Source organism: Dipodomys merriami, unplaced genomic scaffold (assembly GCF_024711535.1).
Source record: "Dipodomys merriami isolate MVZ:Mamm:240054 unplaced genomic scaffold, mDipMer1.0.p SCAF_350, whole genome shotgun sequence".
Lineage (NCBI taxonomy): Eukaryota > Metazoa > Chordata > Mammalia > Rodentia > Heteromyidae > Dipodomys > Dipodomys merriami.
Window position 1 is genome coordinate 508,656 of NW_027205049.1, and position 13,948 is coordinate 522,603.

Sequence of the window (13,948 nt, forward strand, 5' to 3'; positions counted from 1 at the left end):
TTTTTTTTTTACTGTGAAAATACTGTATGGAGGGGTTACAATTTAATGGGCAAGATAATGAGTACATTTTTTATCAAGCATTGTAGCCTCCTCCTTTGTTTCCCCTTCCCATCCCTTCCCATCCTCCCCAGCCCTCCCACCCAATCCTCCCTGACCCCCCACCAAATTTGTAAAGTTCGTTTTTGACATAACAACTTGTACTTCTCATTGTTGCAATGGGTCCACCTGTAAAAATAACTGTACAGAGGTGTCATATTTATATGAACAAATAATGAGTACATTTCCTAACAAGCATTGTTACCTCTTCCTTTCTTTTTTTTCCACCATCCCTTCCCTCCCACCTCAACAAATACACTCCTCTCCCCCTTCCCGTGTCTAAATTGTAAAGTTCATTTTTCAACATAGTGTCTTGTGCATCTCAACCTGTATGCCTATTTAACTATTTTGTATTTCCCTTTCCCCTCCCCAAATTAGAGAAACTTATACACAGGATGTAGGCGCGCCAACTTCAAATACAGTGAAAACAGGGGTTAGAGCGTAGGGGAGGAACATATAAAGGAACAAAAAACATCACATCACACATTATAAGTATCTAAGAAATAATAGCAAGAAACAGAAAAATCACTTGTATGATTCATTTCTGGTAATATCATCTTATCTGATATGCACATAGCTTATGATCTATTCTTATTCTAGACATATATTATCTGTTGAAAATAAGGGAAACCATGGGACCTATGTTTCTTTTGACTTGGATTACTTCATTTAATAAATTTTTTTCAAGTCTTTCCAATTCTTAACAAATTGGGCGATGTCATTCTTTCTGATGGAGGCATAGAATTTCATTGTGTATATATATACCACATTTTCATGATCCATTCATCTTCTGTGAGCCCTCCAGGTGGGCTCCATATCTTAGCTATTGTAAATAATGCTACAGTAAACATAGTTGTTCTGGTAGTTTTAGTATGGTCTTCTTTGTGATCATTTGGGTAAATCCCCAAAAGTGTGATTGCTGGGTCATAGCGGAGCTTTATATGGAATCTTTTGATGAGCCTCCATACTGCTTTCCAAAGTGGTTGAACAAGTTAACACTCCCACCAAGAATCAAGTAAAGTTCCCTTGTGGCCACATCATCTCCAGCATCTTTAGTTGTAAAAATATGGAATGATTCAAGAATTTGCATGTAAACCTTGCGTAAGGGCCATGTTAATCTTCTCTGTATTGTTCCAATTTTAGTGTATGTGCTGCTGAATTGAGCACAGAGCATTTTATATATATAAAGTGTAATTGATTTTCTTAAACTAGACAATTCAAAGAAAAATAAGTTTTGAAGAATTTTCGTGAAATTTTAGAACCATGTACCTCTTACATAAGCACACATTTAAGAATAGTCAAGGTTGACATGTCAGAAACAAAATAACCCCAGATATTGTTGTTCAAGAGATGTGTAGGATCGGGCGGGAGGGTATTGGGTGGGGGGGGGGGTGGAGGAAGGCTGAGAAGGGATGTGAAGGGTAAACAAAGGAGGAGGCTGCAATGCTTGATAAGACATGTACTCATTATCTTGCCCATGTAATTGTAACCCCTCTGTACAGTATGTTCACAAAAAATAAAAATAAAAAAATGAGAATTCAATTATTCTGTACAAGGCACCTGTCATAATGAAAACTGCGGCAAGTGTTAGGTTTTGTTAAAAGTTTTAATGTTTTAAATATATTTAATTTTTCGAATTTGCTTATATAGGCCAAAATTAGGACTGTTTGTCAGGTCATACAACTTTTCTATAAATATTTAAGATTTATGGTAGCAGACATATGCTACTAAAATTACATTTCAGAGTTTATAGAAACATTACTAATGAGATGTTGCAAAGTCTTAGTGTAAAGAAGCAGAGTGAAGAGTTAAGACTTTGTTAACTGCACAGTTTCTCTTAAAACTTTAGGGCTTCCTTACTTTATATGTTAGTAAGGAACAAATGATGATATAAGCCATATACAAATGATGAGATGAGTCATAAAAAGCAATCTTAGTTGGTAACTTTAAAGACTACACAAAGCCTATAAACTTTATTGAACATCATAATCTTATTAATTGTTAAATGTACAGGAATGTGAGAATAGTAAAATTAAATATGTAAGTACACTTCAAATACTGAAAACCCTGGTAATTCTTCGATATTTTATTTTATTAATCATTAATATTTATTTATTGTGTTTCTTTATTTGTAGTATTGTTTCCCTTGTAATATAATAAAGCTTTTTGTTATTCATCATCAGGAGGTACTTTGAGAAAGTTACTGGGATAGCCAAACCATTTTTATAGTTGCATGTGAATTTACATAAAGCAAAATTAAGAACAAAATATTGATTAAAAATTATCAAGTACAGTCAGAATCAGGAGGGATGATAAATGTCCACACTTAAAATCTTAGCCCTAGGCTGAAGCAGTGATATTACAGAGTTGAGGTCACAAAAGTGAGAGACTGTGTTTTGTTTTGTTTTTTACTTTGATTTTGTTGGCCATGGGGTTGAACTCTGGGGCCTGGTTGCTGTACCTCAGCTCAAGGCTAGTGCTACCACTTGAGCCACAGAACCACTTCCGTCCTTTTCTACTTATGTGATGCTGAGGAATCAAACCCAGGGCCTCATGCATGCAAGGCAGGCACTCTACAACAGCCACCATCCCAGCTCCTGATAGCCTGGTTTTAAAAATTCATCTAAACAACATTTGCTTTCTGCTTTGGGTTATATAATGAAATATATGAATATCTTTTCATAATTTTGTGTATTTTTATACTTCTAAATTTAAACTAACCCCAGCCACATTATTCTTTTCAAAGTCATGAAATATCTCTGAGAGTTTGCTGATGTGAAAATTGTTTTAGCATTTTAAATTACTTCTGAGTCATTTTTATTTTTTTATTAAAATCATTTTATATTTTGGGTTGATGGATTATCATACATCAAATACCTTCAAATGTACATGTAGAGCCTAAAGATAACAGTATGAATATTCTCATACAGCTCTTTTATCTGTTATGCACTTTCAGTATTATGATATTTCTCCCTCTTTCACGCTCTCTCATTTTCTCTTTCTCTTTCATGCTCCATGTCTGCTACATAGAATTTCAGCTGGTCTACTATTATCCTTGAGTATCCACTGGCTTTGTGGGAACATGATGGGGACTAACATTTTCCCTTGCATTCTTAAAGAATTATGAGTGACGTGATATTATTCTTTGACATTGTAAATGGCAAAGCAACAGGTCTAGGAATTCCTTTTCATGTTTACTACTATTACAAATTTTATCTCATAGGAATCATTTGGATGGATATGATATTTTAATGTGGGCTAGGAAGGTGGCTCAGTGGTAGAGTGATTGCCTTGCATACATGAGACTCTGGGTTCGATTCCTCAGCAGCACATAAGCAAAAAGAAAAAAAGCCAAAAGTGGCGCTGTGGCTCAAGTGGTAGAGCGCTAGCCTTGAGCTGAAGAGCTGAGGGACAGTTCCCAGGCCCAGAATTCAGGCACCAAGACTGGACCCCCCCAAAAAAAAGATATTTTAACCTGTGACCTAAAAGTTCTTTTTCTTTCACAAACAACCTTTGTCTTTGATTACCAGTTTGTACCTACATGTAATGAAAATAAAGCTCTCCTATGGAAACTAGAGCGAAGTTGTTCACAGGGATGAAAAAGAAGGTAATGATGGAAGTGAGTACAATAGAGCAAGGTCCTCAGAGCAGTTTATCGTGAACACTTTGTGAGAATGACAATGTTCTGGGAACTGAACAATGGTATATATGCATATATATTTGTATATGTATATTTATTTATATATGCATATATGTGTGTATATGCCCTTATATTGCACACATATATGTTACTATACACACAAATTCACATACACATATACACGTATACATGCACACATGGAGAAAGACACATAATTACAGCCAACACAAGTTTCATTAGTTGCTGAAAATGCCTTAGATGGAATGCTTGGAAAAAAATATGTTCAAGATGTATTTGTCTCTAAGAGTTCTTTTACCACTCCTCTTATCTCTTTAAACTGGGAGGTTTTGACAGATTGGACTTGCAAAATGCAGTACACATGATAGCAAGTTACTCAGAAATGTCAGTATGTAAAGATCATATGGTGTCTCCTTGATCCCCAGGGAATGCTTGCTCTTATACACCACACACTCTCAACAGCCAAAGTAACAGGAGAATATCATGGTAAAGAATAAAATTATAAGCCATTAAATGGCATCCTTCTTTGAGCTCTTTTCCAACAGCCAGCATCAATTCCTAAAAAGATTAGTGAGTCCTCATAAAACTGGACCTCAGGTCAACAGGTAACCAACTCATGTGAAAAGTCCTATGAGAGAAATGCTGACTGAGGTCTTGCTGATTTTCTGGCCAAGAAAATAAGAAAAGAAGAGATTATTTTTAATATATTAAAGTTTGAGAATAATTTGTAACCCGTCAATAAATGTCTAGAACACAACTAAACCAACTGACAGAAACGGTGTCCATTTCATTTAATATGCTCTTGGACTTGGTGAGTGATTTTAATTGTGTCTACACAGTAGAATCAGCATAAATCAAGCCAGCATTTCTTCATTTAATATACAAATATAGGATTCAGGTTGACCCATTGTAATAATGAGATAATAATAAAGTAATAATAAGACACTTTATCAGAGAGTGGGTGGAGGGATGAGTTGAGGAGGTGTGAAGAGAAGGGATGGTAGGGGAAAACAAAGGATGGGGTAAAAATGCTCAATAAGAAATGGACTCATGCCAGGTGCCGGTGGCTCATGCCTGTAATCCTAACTACTCAGGAGGCTGAGGTCTGTGGATTGTGGTTCACAGCCAGCCAGGGAAGGAAAGTCCGTGAAACTCTTTTTCCAGAAAACTGGAAGTGGCACTGTAGCTCAAGTGGTAGAGCGATAGCCTTGAGCTGAATTGCTGAGGGACAGCGCCCAGGCCCAGAGTTCAAGTCCAGGACCAATAATAAAGAAAAAATTTGTACTCATTATCTTACTTATGTAACTGTAACTGTAACCCCTCTGTACAGTATCTTTACTACATGTATATATATATATATATATATATATATATATATATATATATATATATATAAAGATACAAGGAAAACTTTTGTACTTTTAGGAAGTTGTATTTGTCACTCAATATCAGTAAGGTATTGGTTTTAAGACCACAGGCATATTAAAACATCGGATATTCAACTACTTTACATGAACACAATATATTATTATTTACATTAGAATCTGCCAACAACCTAGTGCAGTGTAATTACTATGAAAATTTGTACTACATTCTATGTTTGTAATAAAAAATAAAAGTATATGCACTGTCAACAGATACAAATTTTTTTCAGATAATTTTTGTCTGCATTTTGTGGATGGAATTGGGAGCACAAATTTCATCACGAAGACTGGTCTGCAAAATGTAAGAAAAAAGCTTACACAGCATCATTGAATAGTACTGAACTCCAAGGAGAAGTACTTGGATTGAGACATTATCAGAAAGTGTAAGCATGCAAGTACTTTTTAGAAATACAGCTGCTAGATTTCTAATGGAGAGCTTTCATAACACTTTGTGAAACGCAAGCCAGAACCTCACTGAAGAGTAAATGGTTTTCCCTCAACTTTCTGTCATGCTCAGTCATTATCACTCAACATATAGCTAATCTTGAATAATCCTTTAATAAGAAAATGTTGATGGAGTGTTTATATGCAGAAAACCTGGGAAGGCTAAATGTTTCCAATTAGGATAGTCTGTATTCTATGATCCAGCAGAGAGAAAACTAGGTAAGCATCCATTTACAACCCTCTGCATAATTCTGATTCTGCCCATATCAGTTATCTATCCATACCTGTGCCCGAGTGAGAGGATTAAAATGACTTTAGTGTTTTAAAATTTAAATTTAAATGTGGAATGATATTAGTTCCAATGCATTACCTTAAGATATTTAGAAACAACTAAATGTCTATAAGATTTTTGTTATTTGAAGTGAAGGGATATTGGAATTTGGTTCTCTATAGCTGAAGCAATTTGCAAAAAGAATTGGCAAAGTAATTACATTTGCAGCAGACCTGACACTTATTAAATTTTGTATATTGAAAAGAGCACAAGCCTCAACAATATGTCAAAGCTATCCTGTTATTTATCTCTAACGGGTTATGCTTCTGGTCTCTTAATAATAAAACCAATTTTTTTAATCTTTAGCTAATTGTGCAAAGGGGTTTCACTCCATCATGTCAGTGTGGAATACAGTGTATGTACATTTCATTGTACAACACATCTGGATCATTGTTAATCTTTCCACTTTTCTTCCTTCCCTTTCTCCAACCCCACCTATCCCTTCAAGTTTCCTACTTATATTCTCACATATGTACGTTGAGTGATCTGACTATATTAGTCCAACATTTCCCCCTTCATTCTTCTGTCCTACTCCCTTTAAGCGCAGCTCCTTATTTAAGACTTATTTCAACTTCATGGTATTTTGTAAAGTATCTCTTCCTTTGGCATTTGGCTTTGGGCTTGCCAAATCCTCACTTCCATGTTTGACCTATATAAATGAGGCTATTTCTCCACATTTCCAATCTGTGAATGGCTGAGATAGGTCTCCTTTACTATTCACCTTCTGTCCTAAATTTAGAATTGGACCTTCAGGGCCATCAAATAGAGCTTTTTCACTTTCTACACACTGAAGATGGAAGGAAAATAATTTCCATGATCTCAACATTATGCTATCCATCATGAATGTCCATCACTTATCACTTCAACAGTCTAAATTTAAAGTTATGTTTTCTGCATTATATTCACACATTTTAAGTGAATATCGAGGACAATTTACCTAGTATTGGAAGTTTAGGGACGATTTTCAATTTCTGGTGATAGAAACAGGAGTCAGTTTTAATTGTGCAGAATCCACTATATAGTGAGTGCTATAGTCTTCTAAATTTTCAATAAATTCTGAGTTACTTTTTATTAATAATTGAAAAAAGTTTTATTTCAATAAGTTAGAATGAACTCTTCCCCCCATTTCCCCTACTAGTTCAGGTTAAATCTCCTTTGGCTTTATTGTTTGAGGGGATGAGGGTAAACAGATGAGGGTAAACAGAAAGATGATCATTGCTAAGATATCTCCTACCTCTTCTGTTTCTGCTATTCTTTTTTAAATTTTATTTATTTTTTATTGTGAAAATATTGTACAGAGGAGTTACAATTACATGGGCAAAATAATGAGTACATTTCTTATCAAGCATTGTAGCCTCCTTCTTTATTTCCCCTTCCCATCCCTTCCCAGCCTCCCTGTTTCTGCTATCCTTGTAGAAAGGAAGACTGGAGCAGGGAACAAGAGTAATACTTGGGCAAGGGAGCATTCCTGGCATATCAATTATTGTTTCTCAGAATCACTTAAACTGCTTACTCTTGCCTTGTCTCTAACAGTAACCTAACTGTGGCTTCCTTCGTGCAGGAGTAAGCACACTAACAGGTTTTACATGTAAATTTGTATTTTATATCTCAGCTTACTACTACCAAAAATAGAAAGCTTTGGTTACATAAATGCAAAGGCGCTGATTGTTCAACAATACCTTAGTGAGGAATAGACAATTCTACTCAGCCCCCCCCTCCTCTTCTATCCTTCATTCCCCTCCCCTCCCATCACTTACCCTCCCTTCCCTTCTTCTTTCTTTATATCTCTCTCCTCCATACTCATTTCTATCTTCTCTCTTTTTCTCTTGCAGTAGCAAGTGATTTGTTTTATACGTACGTAATTGAACAAATATGTATTCTCCTCTTTTTGAGAATATTTATTATTAAGAAGTGAGTTCTAGCAGAGCACCAGTGGCTTACAGCTCCATACTAGGTGGGTTCAAATTTGACAATTGTAATTCAAAGCTATTCCAAGTTGATAAACCTAAGAGATTCTTTTCTCCACTTGTGGTAAAAGGAAGAAGTGAAAGTGTGGTTCAGGAGGTATAGAGTAAGCATTGGGATTTAAAGCCCAGATTGTTAGGTTTTTAAAGAGTAGTCGAGTAAGAACCACACAACCCCTTCAGGAAAGGGGTAAGTTTTTTCATCATTCCCACTGGCACCAGGCCATGTTGGCCCTCCATGCAGCTGGGAAAGTCCTGGGAAAGAAATGGAAAAGACCTGAGAAATTGAACATCTAGGGCTGGGCTAGGCCTTACCTATGGTATGGATGGAGAAAGGTGTGGCCACATCAAATTCAGATATGACCTCAGCAGATGCAGATGTGATATCTTCCAGGAGTGCCAGTTGCCAAGGTAACACAGGTACTGGGAGGCGACTTTGCTTGGAGGAGGGTGGAATCTGCTCGCTATCCAGAAGCAGACCTTATATTCCAGCCTTTTAATAATCATGAAATAGGGTGTGGATCCTCTCTGGCTACTTCCTGCTGACAAGGTGTATCAAAATTAGGGGTAAAAGGGTGGAATTTGGTCCCATCCCAGAGAAGGCAGTGAGCTGCAGCTGTCCTTTGGTGAGTGTGAGTCTTTAATAAAGTCTGGCGGAGGCAAGTCTCTTGGATGAAGCCTAGAGAAAGTCTCATGAGGCATTGAGGGGCTGTAAACATTTATTAGAGAGCAAATAAATGGCAAGTGGAAGGACTTGGGGCTGAAAAATGTTGGTAGAAATGTCCCTATCTGGTGACTAGGTAGAGGAGAATTCAGGTAACAAAGGCAAGAATGTGAATTCCCATCCTGTTAAAAGGTAGACAAGTATGAACATTAGATGGCAGGTTTCTTACTTATATTGACCTCCTGCCTCTGGTTAATTTTGAAAGGGCAGGCACAAAATGGCTGATATGACATCATCTCTTCTTACTCCTCTCCATGGTCCCTTGTTCCCCAGACTGGCTGAGTCTAGGTGCTCATTTCTGGGATGACTTGTCTCAGTGAGTATTTATGGAGATTTTCACTCAAGGCCTGGGCACTGTGCCTGAGCACTTCTGCTCAAGGCTAGTGCTCTACCATTTTGAGTTACAGTACCACTTCCAGTGTTTGGCTGGTTAGAATTAAGAGTCTTCGGCCATACTTCCAGCCTCGCTCTTTGCAGGTTAGTTGGGAGATGGAGTCTTAGGGATTTTTTCAGCCCCGGTTGGTTTGAATTGCAATCTTTGTCACAAAAACTCTTTATTATTTCCAATTAAACAACATGGCGATCAAATAGAATAAGTAGAATTTACCTGGTCCTTACCAAAAATTGACCAAGTAATATCTTGCAATGACAAAACTCGTTAGATGTGAGAATCTTAGCACAGATATGCCCAATATTTTAGAATCATGTAGTCAGTACTAGCATACATAACACAAAACCAAAAAGGCAAAACTCAAAATCTAATTTTTTTACATTAATATTTAGACATCTTTGCTAACAAAGCACATCAGATACTTGGGCCTCAGTTACCAGAGTCTGAGAAAAGAGCAACTTGTTAGCAAGGTACAATAGAATAGATGGATGGAGGAGTAGTAAACTTAGTGGAAAGATATGGGTCAGATAAGACCAAACACTGAACCCACCATGTGGCCAAGATGGCAAACTCACGATGGTGAATTTCTGAAAAAATGCAAAGAAAGCCTGAACAAAGAGATGAAGCCTAGATTGGCTAGTCTTTGATAGGGAAGCTAGAGGAGGTCCACAGGACCCAACTCTCATTACACTCTTCAGGACACAATCCAAAAAGTTGTAGAAAAGAAAGGGAGAGATACACGAAGTTGGACATGATTAGCAGAGAGCAAAGAGATCCTGAAAGTGAACAGACTTCTGACCGTTTACCATTGCAGAGGCAAAAATTGCCTAAACCTGAGAAGAGACTAAAATATTAGGTGCTCTGGCTATCCAGGGAGTGCAGGAGGCATTTCAGAGGGGTTTCATGGCACTGGAGTTACACACAGCTCCCCATTAAGGCTGTAGGAGAGAAAAATAACTAGTGAGTGAAGGTGGGCTTATCGGACTGAAGTGGCCCCACAACTTACCACTGAGCCCTCTAGGGGGAGTGGCCAAGCAACCAGAGTGAAGTGCCCTTGGCTCCAGACGTGACTGGGCTTTCAGTTAAAGCCCTAGCAGGTTCTTCGGTGTGGAACCACATCTGAAGGGAGACTGAGCGACAGAGAACCCTTAGAGAGTAGTTCACTCACCAAAATGTTCAAGCATGGAGGTGGATGCAGAGGCCAGCAAGGAATTGATTCACTTTGTCCACAGCAGACAGACCGGTTCCCAAAAGGCCTTCAGAATTGTGGTATTCCTCAGAGCAAAAAAGGGAAAAACAAACAAAAGAAAGAAAAAAAAAGGAGAGGAATCCCACCTCCTATCCTGACTTTAAGCCTTTCAGAGATTCAAATGGCACCATTTATGTTAGGTTTTTCAAAGAGGTTGCTGAGTAAGAACGACACCACACATGAGGTATTAAGGTAAGGAGTAGGTTTATTCATCAATCCTGCGGGCACCAGGCCATGTTGGTCTTCCACGGGGCTGGGAAAGGCCTGGGAAACACTTGGGAAAGACCTGGGAAAGAGCAGGTCTGGGCATGGGCTAGGCCTTGTCTAGGGGATGGGTGAAGATAGGTGTGGCCACATCATATTCAGATGTGACCACAGCAGATGCAGATATGACATCTTCCAGGTGTGCCAGTTGCCTAGGTAACACAGTTATTGGGCGGAGACTTTAATACAAGGAAGATAGAGTCTGCTCTCCATCCAGGAGCAGACTTTACACAGGTAGAGCGCAAGGCCAGGATTTCAAACCCCAGTACCAGCACAATGTAAAAAAAAAATGAGTCCTTTATCTTTGAAAAGGGATATTTCTCCAAAAATTCATACCCAGGAAAATTTTCAAGGTCAAAGACTGTTTGAAAGGCTCTTTCACATCTTAAACTGATTTCTCTGTTTGATTCACATTATGGAAAATAGGAATCACACTTCACATTAAAAAGTATGCACATTGTTGAACATTTTTAATGTTCAACAAAATGTAAAAATTGTTTATATTTTTAATGTAAAGGAAGCATGGGAAAGGAAGGCACCTCATTGGGTGAATTAGGTTTGACTCACTGACAGACATTTGCAAGTAAATGAGGGTCTGTTTACATGTAAAGAAGTCTATACAGATGGATTTCTAGGAGGGAGAACAAGCTTAGCTGCTGTCCAGGTTTGAATCAAAGTAAGTTTATTCCTATGAAATGACAAAGAGTAGCTCATCTCATAGAATTCTATGCGAACAGCAATTTCAAAAGGTTTAAAAAACCCATGTCTATGTTGTGAACAACCAAGTTTTCACAAACAAAAAAGAATTTCCTGAGCCAAAAATATATGTTAGAGCAAAATAAACTATGTTAAATATAGTTAATCGCTGAGGGACAGGTGTAAAAGTGTTCTGTAATAACAACTAAACTATACATTTTTCATCAAGTCCCTAACAAGAATCTCCAAGATAGGCCTTGCTAAATCTGTCATAGAGGACTGGGTTTATGCAATTGTCAATTTTGTTTAGGGTCCAACATCTTCTATGGTCGCTTTGTTTGCAAATCGCTCACACCACATGCAGTGTCTGGAAAAACGTGCTGTCTTGCTAGGCACCTAAGGGATTTTTATGCCACTTTGAATAAATATTTATTGTTTTACTTTTTGTAATTATACCTGTCAATGTGAAGTCCTTTCGTGATAAGAATAATAGCTTCTGGAAGTGGTACCTTGGCGCCCAGGACCAGAGTTCAAGCCCCATGACCGACACACACACACACACACACACACACACACACACACACACACATTTACCACTTTGACTCATGTTAGGTTCCTGACATTGGATATCACACAATGATCTAATAATCAAACTTTCCTCCCCAGACATAAAATACATTCATACTTCCACACAAACAAATACACCAGATCATTCAAAATAATGAGAATAATGAACCATCTACTCCGTGATTTCATTCATTCATGATGATGCATTTTTCATATCATAATTAAAAATCTTTTTGAGTCTCTCTGATTATTAGACAAAAGTATGTTATCACATAATAGAAACTGTAGGTAAAATTACTTTTCCCTAGTTAATCTTTAATATATCATATCAAAGAATTCTCTTTCCTTCTTGCAGTCTTTTTCTGGCGTTTTTCCCTAATGTCTAATATTAAATTACAAAGGACATGCCATATTCCTTAATTCATTTTTCCTAAAGGTTATGCTATAGAGTTGAATCTGATTTGCTTACTGATTCTAAATTAACTTTTCTCAACAACTTGTATTATTGTTTATATTGCTCCTAAATCATTTGAAATGTCAAAAAGAACTGGATATTCACCTTAGCAATGATTGTGAATGGCAGCAATGTTTGTGGGGAAATGAAGGACTTGGAAGTATCTGGAGTGCCTAAAAGATGGCAATGCTATTTAAAGGGCTGATCGTATAGTAATCTTTTAAAATGTGTTCTTCTGATTACATCTAAGAAAATAAAAGTATGCTTTTCATCACATTGTGGCCTGTAAAGCACTGGAATCATTTCCTTTGTACATCATATGCCCTGTTGCTACTGTAGTGAAACCCACAAACAACTGCACAGCTGTGTTAAGCTGCTCTAGATTTTGAAATTTTCTTCTAGTAGCCCTCCCTAGTGATTCAAGCCCAGACTCATGAGATAGTCACATAATCCACAATTACAAAGCACCACAATATAAAAGACCACGTGCAAAATGAGGTTCATTTTTTTTCTTTATTGTTTCCTTTTTTATTGATTGTCTTTTAAGGAGCATGGGGAGGTTTATTTCTCATTATTCTTGGTGTGACTTAAATAAATTTACCAGATTTTTGAAATAAAATAGATATAAAAAGGCATATTTAGTCACAAAATAAGAGTGAATATTTGAGTGATTCTTTTTATTCTACTCCTGTTCACAGTTATTTTAAAATAACTTTGAGATGAGACAAGCATATGTGTAAATTGCCATGCACCAAGCACACAGGACTCTGGAATCTTTGGGCTTTGATTTCTATATCAACTTCACCTAGAAAAGAACATAATCAATTGCTTTATGTCTTAAGTAATCTACTTAAAACAAGTTTTATTAATTTTATCAATACATCTCATAATCTATGGAATTGATGCATTGCATAAGTATTTGATTTCTTATTTCCACTACATTAATATTACACTTATTTTAGTTTTTTGCACAAGAAATAAAGACATTCTTTTTGGGGGGGGCCGTTCGTGGGGCCTGAACTCTGGGCCTGGGCACTGTCCCTCAGCTCTTCAGCTCAAGGCTAGCACTCTACCACTTGAGCCACAGCACCACTTCCGGCTTTGTTATTTTTGCTTATGTGGTGCTGAGGAATCGAACCCAGGACCTCAAGCATGCAAGGCAAGCACTCTACCACTGATCCACCTTCCCAGCCCAATAATGACATTCTTGAAGATAAAACATTCCTGTTTTTCTTTTTTTTTTTATTTTCTTTTTTTTAAAATGTTATTTCATTTTTTTTTTGTGAACCTATTGTACAGAGGGGATACAATTACATGGACAGGATAATGCATACAGTTCTTATCAACCATTGCAGCTTCCTTCTTTGTTTAACTTTCACATCACTTCCCCACCTCCCCCCTACCTCCCTTCCACGCAATTCTCCCAACTCCCCCTTACCCCAACCACCGCACCAAATGTGTAAAGCTCATTTTCTACATGACAACTTGTACTTCTCATTGTTGCAACAGGTTCACCTGTATCCTCAAACGACTTGTTTTCCCCATCTCCTCCACAAGTTGTACTGACATCAAATATAGTAAAAGCAGGGGTTATACTGTGGGGGAGGGTCATAAAAAGCAACAAAGAGATAATCTTATAAATGCGTTAGAAACAAATGCATGAAATAAAAAAACATTAAAATACAT

The 13,948-nt window shown here is 37.2% G+C and overlaps 1 non-coding gene across 1 annotated transcript; it reads right to left on the reverse strand.

Moving 5' to 3' along the window:
* Positions 1 to 1,156: 1,156 nt before the first annotated feature.
* LOC138804009 (U6 spliceosomal RNA) lies at positions 1,157 to 1,263 on the reverse strand. Its single transcript, XR_011365126.1, has one exon. It is a non-coding gene; the product is annotated as a U6 spliceosomal RNA (small nuclear RNA).
* Between the last annotated feature and the right edge of the window lie 12,685 nt (positions 1,264 to 13,948).